The following is a 14,631-nucleotide window of genomic DNA, read 5'->3' on the forward strand; positions in this document are numbered from 1 at the left end:
CAATGCTGCTTTTATCCTCCTTGATCTCAAAAATAACCAGCTAGATTCTGTAGTCTTTTCAAGCATGTTCTGGGTGTAGTCCAAACTGTTAAGTAAAGACTTAAAAACGGTAGGATGTTTTCTCAGACAGACTTACAGTTGACACAAGTGGCCATAAAACTTCTTTTCTGTCACCTACTTATGTCTTTTTTTTGTTGCCAATTCATCTTCAAAACTTTCTGCTCGTGGAGAGTACTTGTATTTAAGTTAGTTTAGCTCAGGTGAAACTAGCCTTTATGTGAATAAGTCCAAGTTCTTCATCTGCAATGTCTCTTCTGTATTTGCACCCCTGTATTGGGCACGGTCCAGCCCTTTCTCACTTCTGCATTTGTCATTCAAGTGCTGTTTTATTTTTTCTTCCCTGTCATTAAAACAAATGTTGAATGGATACAGGCCTACCTGAGAACCTTCTGGCTCCTCAGTAGGTAGCAATATACCAGGTTGAAATGTGTCAACTATCTATCATTAGCCTTTGCTTGCAGACCTTCAAGCTGCATCTTTCACTACCTCTGGCAGACTGTCTTCTACAAGGCATCCTGAAAAATTAATATCTAGTTGCTTCGATAAGGGGGGCTGTGACACAGATGTATTAAATAATTCTGTCAAGTGCTTTTTGTGCACTGTTCTGGTGAGTGTGTTGATACAAGAATCATGAACTTAGGCTGGCCTGGTTTGCTTTTTTTAACTATCTTGGTTGCTTATTGTTCAACATTTTTCTATTTCATCATGAATTCCTATGCCTTTGATGCTTATTGAAGGTCTAAGTGTGGTTCAAAGTCGCATAGTTACTGCCACAAGTTTTTGTGTGTATATGAGTGTAGATGATGATACACATATATGTGTTAAAAAAATCTTTATTTGATTTTGATCTACTTCATCCCAGTCGTTCACATAGTTATTTCTCGTCAGAAACAGTAACAAAAGAAAGTGGTATCTACCTTGCTTACCCCAGTGAAAGTTCACAGCTCTAGAACAAAAGTGGCATGTTTTCACTAAAGGAACTGGCTACAAACTGAGTGAGATACATTTACATGAGTTAATTGAAGTGATACAAAATTAAAAACATAAATAATGGAAGTGTGAGTTGTTAATATTTTAAATGATTTAACTGAATTCCCAGTCAGATTTATGTGTTAACATAAAGCCTCAGTAACTTGGGTATTTTTTTCCATGAATGACTTCTAAGAAGATTTCCTTAGCTTGAAAAGAGCTGTGGTAGGAAAAACCCTTCAGCCTGTTGGTTTGACATTGGAGACACAAATTTGAATATCACATCAGACGAGCTAACTTCTTACTGCTCTGTCACCCCTGGCAAGTTCTTTGTCTTCTAAGATGTAGGTGTTTTGGGATGTGGAAAATTACCTTGTCTGTACTTTTCATGGCCATGCGGTATTAAAAGACAGTAAAAATAGACAACTAACAAGGGAACATCTTTACAAGAGGGCAAAGAAGCAGTTAGACCTGTGGGAGATGACTCTTTCCCCCTCTCGCTTTTTCTCTCTCACACACATACACACACACATACAACCCAAGACGTGAGTGATCAATGCACCTGCTGGGCCAGGCTCCTGCTGAAATCACAGGCGAGCTCTAACAAAACAGCTGCCTCCATGGCCTCCTGTAGCATGCTCTTCAGGACAAGGCGCACACATCCACCGAAAATCATGTTTTGTTTGCATCCGAACTGAAACAGCATTAAAGGGGGAAATGGGAATTCAGAGCTGCCAGGTACAGTATCTCTGCTATCAGTTCACCAATAAGGCCTAGTACAGACCCACAGAGCCTCTGGATAAATTGTATTTTCCAAGGGTTAATTAAGCTGTCTTGAGCTTCTGCATGAAAGGGAACAAACTGGCACTTGCAGCGTTTTCTGAAACCTGCTGTCGACATTATGGTCCCTGCTGCTTTTAGCTGTATCGATCCGATGCCTGACCTGTGAAATCCTTGATGGCTGCTAACACTGGAAGCTTACTGGAGCTTTCCAAGGGAGCTTCAGGACAGCTTGTGTAGTCAAGTACAATTACCTGTCCCTCCAGGAGAGCCAATTAGTTCACAAAGAGCTGGAGCAGAACAAATGTTTTGTGTGTGATTTAGAATCTTTAAAAAAAAAAAAAAATCTTTGTTCTGTCTGATTCTTTTGTTTCTAATTTTATGATTATTGCTCTGTTCATGCCAATCCACTCTGCATTTCCTTATGTGTCTCATAAAGGACTGCTTCGGCAGGAGAAAACAGATTTAGTTATTATTTTTTAACAGAAAGAAGTCTCATGTGCAATGCAAAAACCAGCCTTAGTAATTGTAAATATCATGCACCTAAAAGTAGAATGCTAACATGGAATATATTCAGTCTTAGATTAATGTGTTTAAAACTGACAGCATATGTAGATATTTGTGCTGTAATTTTTATAGCACATATATACATATGTGTGTATCTATAGTTATACACATCTCACTTTAAATTCTAGGTCTTGCTCTGAAAGTGGAAAGACAGCAACTGTTATACAAAAAAATAACCACTACTCCATAAAAGCAGTTAGAGAAATTAGAGATCACCATGTATATTATAGTCCAGTTAATGCAGTATTTATATATTTTTAAAGTAGAAACAAAAGACAGTGAACCAAAACCTAATCTCCATTATTCCAAACAACCTTACTACTTGGCTCAAGTTGTACAGGGGTAACAGAGCAGCATTGGCTCAGTAACAACCCTCTTCAATTAATCTGAACTGGTAGTTCAAATAAATAAGGATCCAATAATTTAAGTGGTCAGTTACAGTGGACTGAGTCCAAAACATGCAGTGTTCTGCATATAAATGGGACTACAGCAAAGGTGTTTGCAATAGAAAATGTTGGATGGTTATCAGTTGGTGGTGAGACATGTCCTGCGGTCAGTGATTATGAGTTGTGTAGTTTTTGCACAGCTTATAGCCTGTTGCTGAAAACAGAATCCTTGGCTGTTTGTTGGGTTTTTTGGGGTGTTTTTTTTGTGTGATTTGCTCTGGGATTTTTTTTTTTGGGGTGGGGGTGGGTGATGATGTTAGGGTTGGGGTTTTTTAATCACATCCTAAAAGAGTGATATAGATCTCGTTGGCTTCCAGTTTAGGGCTCAGAGTTCAATGATACATCCATTACGTTTGGATTCCTTCCAATCCTAAGAGTTCTTGGCATTGTTGTTCTGCTTGAGAAATGGAAGGAAAGGGAGTGGGATGCAGACCTCTTCATTTCAAGGTCACTGGTTTGATGAGGTCTGGGTTAGCAGTGACCAAAAGTTATTACTGCATGATGACTGTTTTGGTTTCTGATGTGAAATGAGACAATGGTCTTTTAGTCCAATTCCCAGTTGAAGAATGTTCGTAGTACAGAAACCACCATTACAACTGACACTAATTGGCAGTCTGCTTAGCAGTGATAGCTGATAGACCAAGGATGGAATGGACATTAGAAAGGATTTATAATCTAATTCTTTTCAGTTGTCCTTCCAAAGGAGGCTTGAAACACTGCCGTGCAGCAGTGGGGAGACAGAACTTGCTGTTTCCTTTACAGATGTGTCTTTTAGGGGATGCAGATTTCCATGCTATCGAGTTGGCAATTCTCACATGTAGGATCCACTGGGCAGGTAACTCTTAATTTTTATTTTTACCAGAGTAAATGGTAAAAAAAATCCTAATGTTTTTTTAACCATGTAATTTATATTAGAAAATTGGGAGCGCTTAGATTCACAGATGAAAAAAATGAGTCAATTCTTACGCCTTAAAGTCTTTCATGCTCTTGTACTGGTGAGGGTTTTGTGAAAGTTGGTGTTTCCAAGCCTTTCCCTGAAGCGTGAGCGTATGCAGGAAATGGCTTTTATTTATTCACTTCCAGAATTGGTTTTTATTATTAGTGTCACTAAATCACAGATATCAGTCTAGGAGAAAATGTAAGTTTGGCTTAAGTGCTTTTGTCAGCTCCTTGTGCTGGCTTTGGGAACTTGTCTTACCTGTTGGAATGGATATATTATGATACAATAGGACATGAGAGACATTAGGAGAGAAATCTACTGCAGGAGCTGCTACAGTAAAATTTGCTGTTGTCAGGGAAGACTGCTAGTTCACTGATGATGCTTGTAGCCTCTGAAATTCTCTTTAGCATGTGGAGGTCAGCATGTAGTCACTCTTTTTTGTTTTCTCTGGGTGCATGCATCCATACTTCATAGGTATTCAAGGAGGAACAATATTCCCACACTAAAATGAATCAGGGTAAGGCCATGTCAGACATGGTCATGGTAGCAGAGCCATCCATAGCGAGAAGGATTATTGCAGTGTCTTTTCTAGTTGTGCTTCTGCCAGGTTCTCTGATTCCTAGATGCCTCCGTGAAGATGAAAAGCACAGACTGTGTTGGAGATTTGTGAGTTGGAATGACCTAGTGACATTGCAGAGAAGTTGGAGGACTAAGGTTTATAAATGTAGTTGATTAAATCTCAGGATGGTGAGACAAGTGCTTGACATTTGAAGGTGTGCTCATTGACTTTCAGAAACTTCCAGGTTCAGAGATTTGCAAGAAATTCACTGGCAATGATAGCACAAGATAATCCTGCTAAGGGTGAGGTGATATACTCTATTGGTGGTTTTTGTTTGACTGGCAGTTCCTGTGAATACATTCAGCCTATGGTCTTGTCCAATGGTGAGTGAAGGAAGGAACCATGTGGACAACTTTTTTGTCTGGCTTCCTCTGGCTTACCTACATACTGCACTAACTATCAACAAATGCCTGATCTTTTGTGCATTACATACTCTTGTAGTAACTGCGCTGAGCTATAAAATGATCAATTATTTATATGGGAAGCATAGCAAGTCTGAGTGGCATTTCTGATACCTGGAGCTTTGCAATTAATAAATAAAACCATTTCTTCTACTGTCAGTGGCCTGTATCCTTGCTTGCTGAGCTGCATGCTGGGCAGCCAGAAGATGGAATTGTAAGGACACAATGCTGTACATTTGCTTTGCTGGTGTAATTACTTGGCAACGTTGTCAATATTATATACCTTGCTTAGAAGAAGAAGGATATTACTGTGAAAATCTCTATAATAATATTAGATGAAGCCTTACTTAGTAATTTGCTAAGGAAACATAAATTATTATTGCAGCAAGCCTTCAGAATAATTTCTTTCTTTAGATTTCTCCCTTTTTTCCCTGCTACTTTGTATTGAGTCCAGAAAAACTCCATGATGTGACTGAGCTGAAAACACAAGGTTAGCAGTAAGGAGTAAGTGTTAACCACCACAAATGCTGCAGTATTCCTTGCAGCCTAGTGATTTTTGTCCTTTGGGTCAGGGTTAAGCTCAGTACAGCAGCACTTTCAAACTGACTTACGGGTATGAGAAGCTGCAAAGGAGGTCATCTTGTGAAGGGTCAGCAAAAGCAAAGTAACAAGATATATCTGTGTGTGGGAGGGAAATGTTTGATGTGTTGTTGGTAGATTGAAGAGACCGAGTGAAATCTGAAGAGTAACATTCAGCGTCTAGTCCTGGAAGTTCATTTGTGCCTCTTCAGGTTTCAAGTCTGCCTTAGAGGAGGGAAACATGTTAAAGAAAAATAAAAAACAATTCATACCACCCAAATCTTGCAGATTTTCACTCACTGGGTGTCATCCCCTGATGCCTTTATGCAGAGCAGTCTCAGGTATCTGGTTCATGAAAATGTACCCACTCTTACATAGCCTAGCTGTATGCAGGGGGGGAGAAGTGTGGCAGCATGCCAGGAGAAGCATTAAAAGCATGTGCAGAAGTATTTTCTGTGGCTTCCAGGTGCAAAAGGCTACTGTGCCCCATTGTGCTCTGGTACAGTGAGTAAGGCTGACTGTTCTTATTCAGGAACCCTGACCATTGGGGCAGAGTCCTTTTCTCTTGTATTGGGAGAGTTGCAAAGTTCTGCATTCCTGTTGAATTGAGCATTTACTTGAGCTACAGCACAGAATTGAACAATCCTAGTACCAAGAAGTGCAAAAAGTCAAATTTTGGTTGGTTGACTGATTGAGGTCTTTTGGTATGTGCTCATTCTCATGCCAAGTCATTGGAAATCAGCATGCCTGGAGGTTCAGAGCTCTGTCTTTGGGCTCTTTTTTTTCTTTCTTTTTTGTTCTCTAGATTGGACTTCTACCTTAGGTCACACTTTCTTTTCCTAACATGTTTGTAGTTCAATCATCTTTTTACTCTTTTACTATGAGAAAGGCAGAAAAAACAACCAAACCCAAACTTCTGTTTTTCTATAATTACAGCATCATATTACATTTGAATGTTTCAAAAGAGTGCTGGACTGAGGAAATTCAACTTGGTGCTAAATAGCTCTTGTGAAAGAAAGGTACCTGTGCTCCACAGTTCCACTGAACCACCACAACTGGCACTTAGGGCATGTACTGTCCACTTGCTACGGGCTTACATTAAATTTGCAAAGCATGCAACTAGAAGTCCATCTGCTAACCATGTGTGGTGAGCTAAGTTAGCTGTGTAAGCAAAAGCCCACTTAAGATGTAAGCGTAATATAAGCCAAGATGCTTATTAATTGAATGTTTCTGTTCATCCTTCATTAAAACAGTTTGAGCTTTTCAAGTGCAGAGAAGATTTAATTCCACTTACCCACAATAATCACGTGCTCCATGGCTGCAGAGGTGGTCACATTAATAAAAAAAATAAAATCCTATTGCCTAGCCTGCAGTGTCTGTGCTCACTGTTGCACCTCTCCAGTGGTGGTCACGAAAAAATGGATTTGGGCAGATTATAACCATTGTTCAGACACCTGTGAAATATCACTACCCACTAAACACTAAGGCTTTAATTGTTTGAAATGCCTGCCTTAAAAAGATCCTTCTAAAAATGAGTGACTTTTCCTTTTCTATGTGAGCAACACTTTATGTTCTAAAAAATAATCCTTGAGCATTGTCATAAGTGCTGTGTTCCACTTCATGAGCCCTGAAGGAATGGCTCTGTATATGCAGAAGTCTGTTATTCACTGTGAAGACATTCGGTACTGATTGACTGTGAACTGAAGCACGATTTTTCACTCTCATACCAGCATCAAGATACTACTTCATTTGAAACTCTGATTTGATTGATACATCTCAGCAGCAGGACACTTAGAGTTTTATGTCATAAAATGAAAATGAAATATTTGATGTCACTGGAGACAACAGCCTGGCATGCAGTAGTTAAAATCCAATGAGGTTCTAATCAATCCTGTAGTCACTAAAATACCTAGAATCTTCTAGGAAAATATTGTAAAGTTAAAATGGTGACTAGTCAGTATTTGTACTTCTAAGGCTCTAAACCTTCCCAGCCTGGAAAGGCTGCTACATATAGACAAGCAGTGGCATAAACAGCAGGTTGGAATACAGGATATCCACTCTTACCCATTTGCAAACTGAAAAGTCTTATCCTTTATGAGCATGTTGACCTACTAGTGCTCAGGCAGCTGCATTTTGTCCTTTGCTCAACTCAGGGATCTAGGTTTGAAAAATCTTTGCTGTAAAATCTTTTAATAATGTACTTGTAGTAAAATGCAGGTCATGTTTGAAGGCAAATACCTGTCTGTTAATCCAGAAAATATGTAACTTGCATACGTCCTCTCATGCTGTTTGCATTTTTTAAGGAAAAATTAAAACCTTATTGTTTCCAACTTCTCACACGAACTGCCTGTCTTGACAAGTTCTTAACTTCAGTATATTTTGCCTCATTAGTACTTTAAAACCTGCTGAAGCTAAACTGCATCTTACTTGCCTATTAGTTCAACCTTAGGCCCATCAGTAGAGCATTACCCAATGTCTTGGGAACAATTAAGGCATGCCTTCCCTACCAAACAGTTTCTAAGTGGACAAAACGTATTTAACAGTAGAGTTTGTGGCACACAGAATGGAAATGCAATGAAAACTACTGGGAATATGCATTAATCCTAATGCTGAACAAGTTCCTAATAACTCACTTGAAACTCCTGGGGATATAGTATCAAGTATGTACTCTCTAAATGCTACTAATGAAACATTTACAGTCTACAGTGATAAAAGGAAAATAGAAGAGTCTGTGGCCAGTTAAAGGGCTACTTGAACAACACCCAGAATGCAAACTTAAGATGTACGTGATTATTGATCTTCTTGGCAAAAAGGCTTTATGAATAATATTCATACCATACCATTAGAAGCTAAAAGAGCCTGGGAATTAAGCTTCATCAGGAGAGCAATTGATGGATTTAGACAGGTCAGACAATGTCATTCTAAAAGCAGCTAATCAATATGGACAAATGTGTCAGAAAGGTGATTTGAAAAATGACTTTATAATAAGGGAGGGGAAAAAAAAGCCAGGTTCCTTAGGTCCCTGATTTTTCCTCCCTCGGAATTATACAGTATTGAAACAATGTTGTTAACTGTTTCACATTTCCACAGGCAGCAGAAAGAAATTAAACTGAGAAAACACAAGGGCAAAGCTACAGTTTCCACCCCCCTGAAGATGAGTAAATAGGCTGACGCCAGGGAAATCTTTGCCCAGTGTAGCTACTGTGGTCTCCCTGCTGTCCAATTTTGCAGCTGGGCTATACGTTATCCCACCTCATATTGAGTCCTCTTTGAAGCTGCAAACTTAGCACCAGAATCTATGTAGCGTTTTGTTGAAAAGGGTTGCTCCAGCACTCCTGAGGAGGCAAAACCTCTGAGCTGGATTCTTTTTGCAACAAAAGGGCTATGATGGCTTTAACTTGCTGGCTTAGGTAGCTTTCCAGCTGCTTTGTTCTCATTCAAGTGGTTCGAAGTGGTCAGAGAGATGCCACTTGATTTCCAGTTGGACTTCTTCAGGAGTTGACTGCCAGCTATTGGATATTGTTAAGCTTTTGTCTGTCAGATTTAAAAGTGTGCTACATTAAAGTGGGATGGTATTTGCTCTTGCGGTTCACCATAACCTATCAGTTGCCTGAACAGCACACGCTTATCAGAGCTTGTGTAGTTCTAGTCTCTCTCAGCCAAACTTCTCTTTGACATCTATTCTCCCCAAACCACAAAGAAAATTTAGTGACTAATGCTCAGGGCTCCAGGTTAATATTAAGTAGCTGTTTCTACTTCTGAGAAAAACTTGCTATGTGACCTGTTGGACACATAACCAAACCTGTCCTTTGCTGCAATTTCCCCATAGGTAAAATAAGTAGACTAGTACTTCACTGCTTGAGAAGTTCATACTTATGAACTCCCTGAGATATACCAATGGAAGTAATAAAAGAGAAGGCTCGTAAGTACTTTGAGGATTGCTATTATTTCTGCTTTTGTCAAAGACATGGCTACCTTCAATTTGTTTGAGTCTCAAAAAGTAGAAAAAAATAGATCACTGAAAAGCAATGAATGTGGAAGTTCAGACAAATTTCTTGTTCCTTTTTGTCTCCGCTGTCTCAGGAAAAACCTGTTAATTGTATCAAGCCCTCTGAGATTCTTCTTTATCGTCTTTACCTGTGTGACTTCCCTCTCTGATCCAATAATTAAATGTGTCAGCCGAGAGGCGATTTCTTCCCCAAAAGGTCTTTTCCCTTTGAGGCCCATGTATGACATGGCAGCTGGGCAGGAATTTCTGTTTCAGTATCCTTCAGGTATTGTACCACATCTGAGATGACTCTCACCATGTCTCTGGAAGAAGAAATGCTAACTTGGGTGTCATCAGTAACTGCTTGACAGAGGTTTTCCTTTTTTACTCTCTGAAAACATTCTCATGTCATGACTGTGGACGAATGTGGTCAGGATGAATGTGGACCCTTCTACGCCTGCAGAAAGGAGGGCTCTTGGGGAAGGTTGTCCATTGCCACCCCCTGGGTCTTCTAGGGAGGAATGAATAGAGCCATTGTAATGTGGTACCATCTGGAAGCAATTGGAGGCAGGGGAAATAATGAGGAACTATGCGATTGGATTCACTGGGCTTTGGCTTGTGTAGGTACTAGATCAATAGATGGCAAATACATTTCAATGTAAAAAATAACACAGGGCCAAGAAGTACAGCTGGGGATTATTTACTGACCAGGACATTTATATACCACGCTGATGAGGAAAAGGATTTTGTTGGTTGCAGTGGGGCAGTAAATAAAACTCAGCCAAGATCTGATGTATGTGAACAGTGATGCTGTTGTGCTTGTAGGAATGGAGATTTGTTCTAAGCTATCGTACTCCATCTTTTTGCTGTTATAATGTTTTAGTTGAACACATATTTACTCAATTCCGAGCCTTAGTTTAAGGACTGAAAAAGATTTACCTGTGGTGAGGTGCAGCATGTGTATAGCTTTGATTTCACCCTGGAGAACAGGCCTTTCAGCTCTGGAACTCAGCTGGACCTAAACCTTAGGGATAGTCACAGAGCTTGTAAATGAAACCTTATCCCTTCCCCTTCTCTTCCCTTCCTTCCTCCATAATGACATAGTTCAAGAGGTTTGGCTTCAAGGTTCCTATTTCTCCTGTTGCTGTTGGAGGTTATTTAAATAACACAAAATCCCCAGAATGTGCAGTATATACTTTAAGAGGTCGTCAGCAGTTGGTTGCATTAGTTCTGTGATCAAGTTCAGAGGAAAAGCCTTTAAGAATATCAGTTTTTTTCTTTCCTCCATAGTCCTGCCTCTTTGCCATGGGTGCTCACAGCAATTCCCACTAGTAGCAATAGGCATTGAATATGGTTTTTTCTCCCCTTAATGCTACTTCGGCAGCACAAGGTCAATGCTTCTTTCCCTCTGGTTTTCCCACCTCAAGAGAGTAACATTTTTGAACAGCAATCCCCAGTGTTTAGAGCTACGACATCCCCCCCATCCTGAAGCTCATCTTTTCTACTAAGAACAAAACCTTATTCTCCATAGTGCAATGTGCCCACAATATTAACCCTGTAACCTGCCGAGCTCTCGTTGCCATCTGCAAAAATAGATCTGGAGTCTGTTTACAAATCATGGTGATATTCCCAGGAACACTGCGTTGTAAAACAACAGTTTGTCTTGAATGTATTTTGATTTTTTCAAAACAGTTTTATCTTGAAAGCAATCCTGTAAGCCTTATCAGGCAAAGCCCTAGTTCCAATGTATCCCTTTGCTGAATTAAACAGCGCTAAACATTTAACATTCTAAATGAATTAGGCTGGGAGATGTGAAGAAAGCTGAGCTTTAAGATGAAATGTAGGACAAACTCAAAAGGATGTTTTGCCTGTTTCATTCAGCATTAGTATCTTGCCTATAGGCCTGCCTTTGAAATAATCTGTGAACATGGTTACCATATAATTAGCTGAGCAGTGAGTTAGGTGTTTAAAAATATTTTTTCAGGTGCTTTTTTGTATTCATGATAGCTTCTCAACACCAAAAATCAATCTCAATCAAAGCTGCTACTGAGTTTATCATAAATTATCATGAAAAGGTTTTCTACTGAGTAGATGGTTAATTACTATCTAATTTGAATAATTTTGCATATTAATGAGAAATGAATGAAAATCATTTTTAGATTTTTAACTTCAGCTGAGAAACCCATGGAGATAATGGCCCCCTTTTAAGATGCATGCGATCCTGTTACTAAAGGAGACTGAGAATTTTTTTCATTTACCAACTTGTTTTAAATTGATTAATGGATTAGCGTTTTTGTCATTAATAAACTATATCCAAATGAAAGACAAGTTCATTATTTGGCTGTGTGGCCTTATATCTGCTGCCAGAAGAAAAAGTAACTGACTGAAAACAGATTAAGGCTTTGCTGAGGGAGGATGTAGCCTTGCACAATCCTTTGTAAATGCCAGAAAGCCAGTAAACTGCAAAGTTATGCAGAGCTGTTTCAATGTAGGTGGCAACTCATGTGTTTTGCTATATGAAATGTGGAAAGATATTGCAAGCACAATGCAATTCCTTCTCCTCAGTACTCGACTGGGAGTGGTTGAAGAGCCTTGCCTATGGAACAAGGGGGATGCAGCCCTCCGTGCTGCAATAGACACTATAGCTAATTTGCCATGGCAATTTCAGCCTTTTTGCATTCGGTGAAGAGGAAAGACCAAAGGAGCTCTGTTGGTACATCATCCCGCGTTCCTCTGCCTTCAGGCTGCCTTGTACACCACTCCTTGTACACCAGTTTACAGGGAAATTAGCCAAATTACTGCTGCCCTGTTGCATCTCTGGATCAAACTAGTTCAGCATCTGCAGCAAAAGCTGTAAGACTCAAAATATAAATTGACACAGCAATAGGAGTATAAAGCCGTTGAAGCTGGGAGCTGTAAATGACTGTAGATGTGGGCACTCTGCAAACCTTCTGTACTTCAGGTTGTCTTTTACTATACATAAGGTCTTTAGGGAGGTGACAGTCTGTTTGCAGGGTACCTAGAGTAACGTAGCCCTGATTGACAATTGCCTGGTTCTCTGCAAGCTGCAGCTGTACAAATAGTAAATAAGGATAAAATACACACACCACGGTATGGAACCGCATGCTTGTTCAGGGATATCTAGTTAACATTGCATCTATTAGGATCTGGGTTTCTGGGATTCCTCCCGTCTGACTTTCAGCCATGCAGTGTTTATAGTATGAGCAAAAGGAACTTGGAATGAAACTGAAAGGTTGTACATTAAAAATGAGTATACAGTGCACTCTGAGAATAAATAATTAATTGCCAGAAGACATCACTGAAGTCTAAGTAGAGTGACATTTATATAAATATAATAAGACCATCCAGATTTCTAATGGCAAATATCTCAAGACAGGAGGAAATTTATTTTTGGTGGGGAAATAAACTATCCTGCTTCAAACCATATGCCAGACATTACCTAATGTGAGTGAGCTAGGGTGCAACTACACTTGCTCATTGTGGTAGGTGTTTGACTGCTTGTCTTCCTGCAGCAATTACCTTTGTCAGGAACAGATTACTAGATACTAAGTATGCCAGTCCCGTGGCCTGCCCAGTCACACAGAAATGTTGTTTGTTCTCCTTCACTTTAGTGAAATAAAAAGGAAAAATTGTATGTGTTCTTTAACAAATCCTGGGACTTTTTTGGGATATTGAAGGCTGAACTACCCAATGCCTTCCTTGCTTCGGTTTTTATGGCCAAGGCTGGCCCTCGGGAAGTCCAGCTTGGCACGGATAGTACGATGATCTGGACAACAGAGGACTTGCCCTCGGTGGATATTTTTTTTAGGACTTGGAATGAAATACCTGTAGAAAATAGCTGTTAGGTTGAACAATATGAGAACATAGGAATGATCAGTATGCTTCTCTTGCAGACTAGCAGGGCAACTGTGCATCCAAGTCCACACAAACGATAAGTTTCCTTTCATTTAGAACATCAGTGTAATCTGTGCTCGTGCTGATAAAAACCTTCACAGTCATAACTCTTAACAACGTGTGAAAACTCCTACATTTTACCAATGTACAGCCTAATAAGAATGTGACTGGCATCATTTTTTTCTGGCATTAAGCCATACTTTACAGATGCTTATATTAATTTATCTCTGAATAGATGTTTTGGCCCAACTTTATAGTCTTGATTCAATACTCTGATTTAAAAAGAAATTCTGCCTGAATTTTCACTGCCAGGAACGCTGTTTCAACAAAAATAACCTCTATTTGCAGAGGATCTGCAGGTGTCATTTGTAAATTCTACCAGTGGATTGGGTCAGAAGGTCAGTAAGAAATAATGAAGCTGTGAGATCAGAAGATGTGTTAGCACCTTTAAGTCACCATGCATGTATGCACAGAACCCCGTGCCTGCCACTGAGGCTGAGGTATATAATGAACTATTGTTTTCAGGTTCTCTGGTTTCTTACGTTGTAGAAGAGACTCTACAGCCTGTACATTTTCTGGTGAGTAAAGTATTTGCCATCATCAGAAACATCAGCAGAAGGTCAGACTGACTGCGTGAGAACTGTGTGAATATTTCTGCAGCTTTCATTAGCAAAATTATTCTAATTAGTGAAGCCCAAAGTAATTGAAGGAGAAGGTCATTTTATTTGTTTAGGATCAATGCCTCCATCACCATCCTGGTTGAATAGATTTCTCCAGTTGTGAGGACTAATTCTAATCTGGTATAAATCATGAGTAACTCCACTAAGGTAAAATAGGACCCTCTGCTATGAAACTTAAATCCTAAACACCGCTTTAATGACAAGGAATGAAGCTGGATATCTATCCACATTTGGTCCCTTGCAGAGGCACTTTGCCTCTCGAGTAGTCTTGGGACTATTTGGACCTATAGGATCGTCTCCAAAACTATAGTACACTTCTAAGTACATAATGACATGGAATGTATGTCCATTATATCCATGGTACTATATGAATGCAGGAGGGCAATGACTTGTCTAAGGTCCAGGCTGCTCGCCCTATAGCCATGTGCTGGCAAACTTCTTGCCAGCATGATCATTCTAACAAGCTGTAGTAAGGGGGAAAGAAATTGCAGGCTCCTTCGTGCTACACCTGAAAATAAATGTTTGATCATGTATTTTCCACATACCTAGTTATTTTTCAAGGAGACCACACATAGGTAGAATGACAGTAATAAAGGCAGCCAAAAGTTAACAGCTCTATTGGCATTACATTTGCTTTAATTTTGTGATGTTTTCACCTCTCCACCATGTACATGGTTTCATGCACAA

The sequence above is a fragment of the Colius striatus genome, chromosome 2 (genome assembly GCF_028858725.1).
Source record: "Colius striatus isolate bColStr4 chromosome 2, bColStr4.1.hap1, whole genome shotgun sequence".
Taxonomy (NCBI): domain Eukaryota; kingdom Metazoa; phylum Chordata; class Aves; order Coliiformes; family Coliidae; genus Colius; species Colius striatus.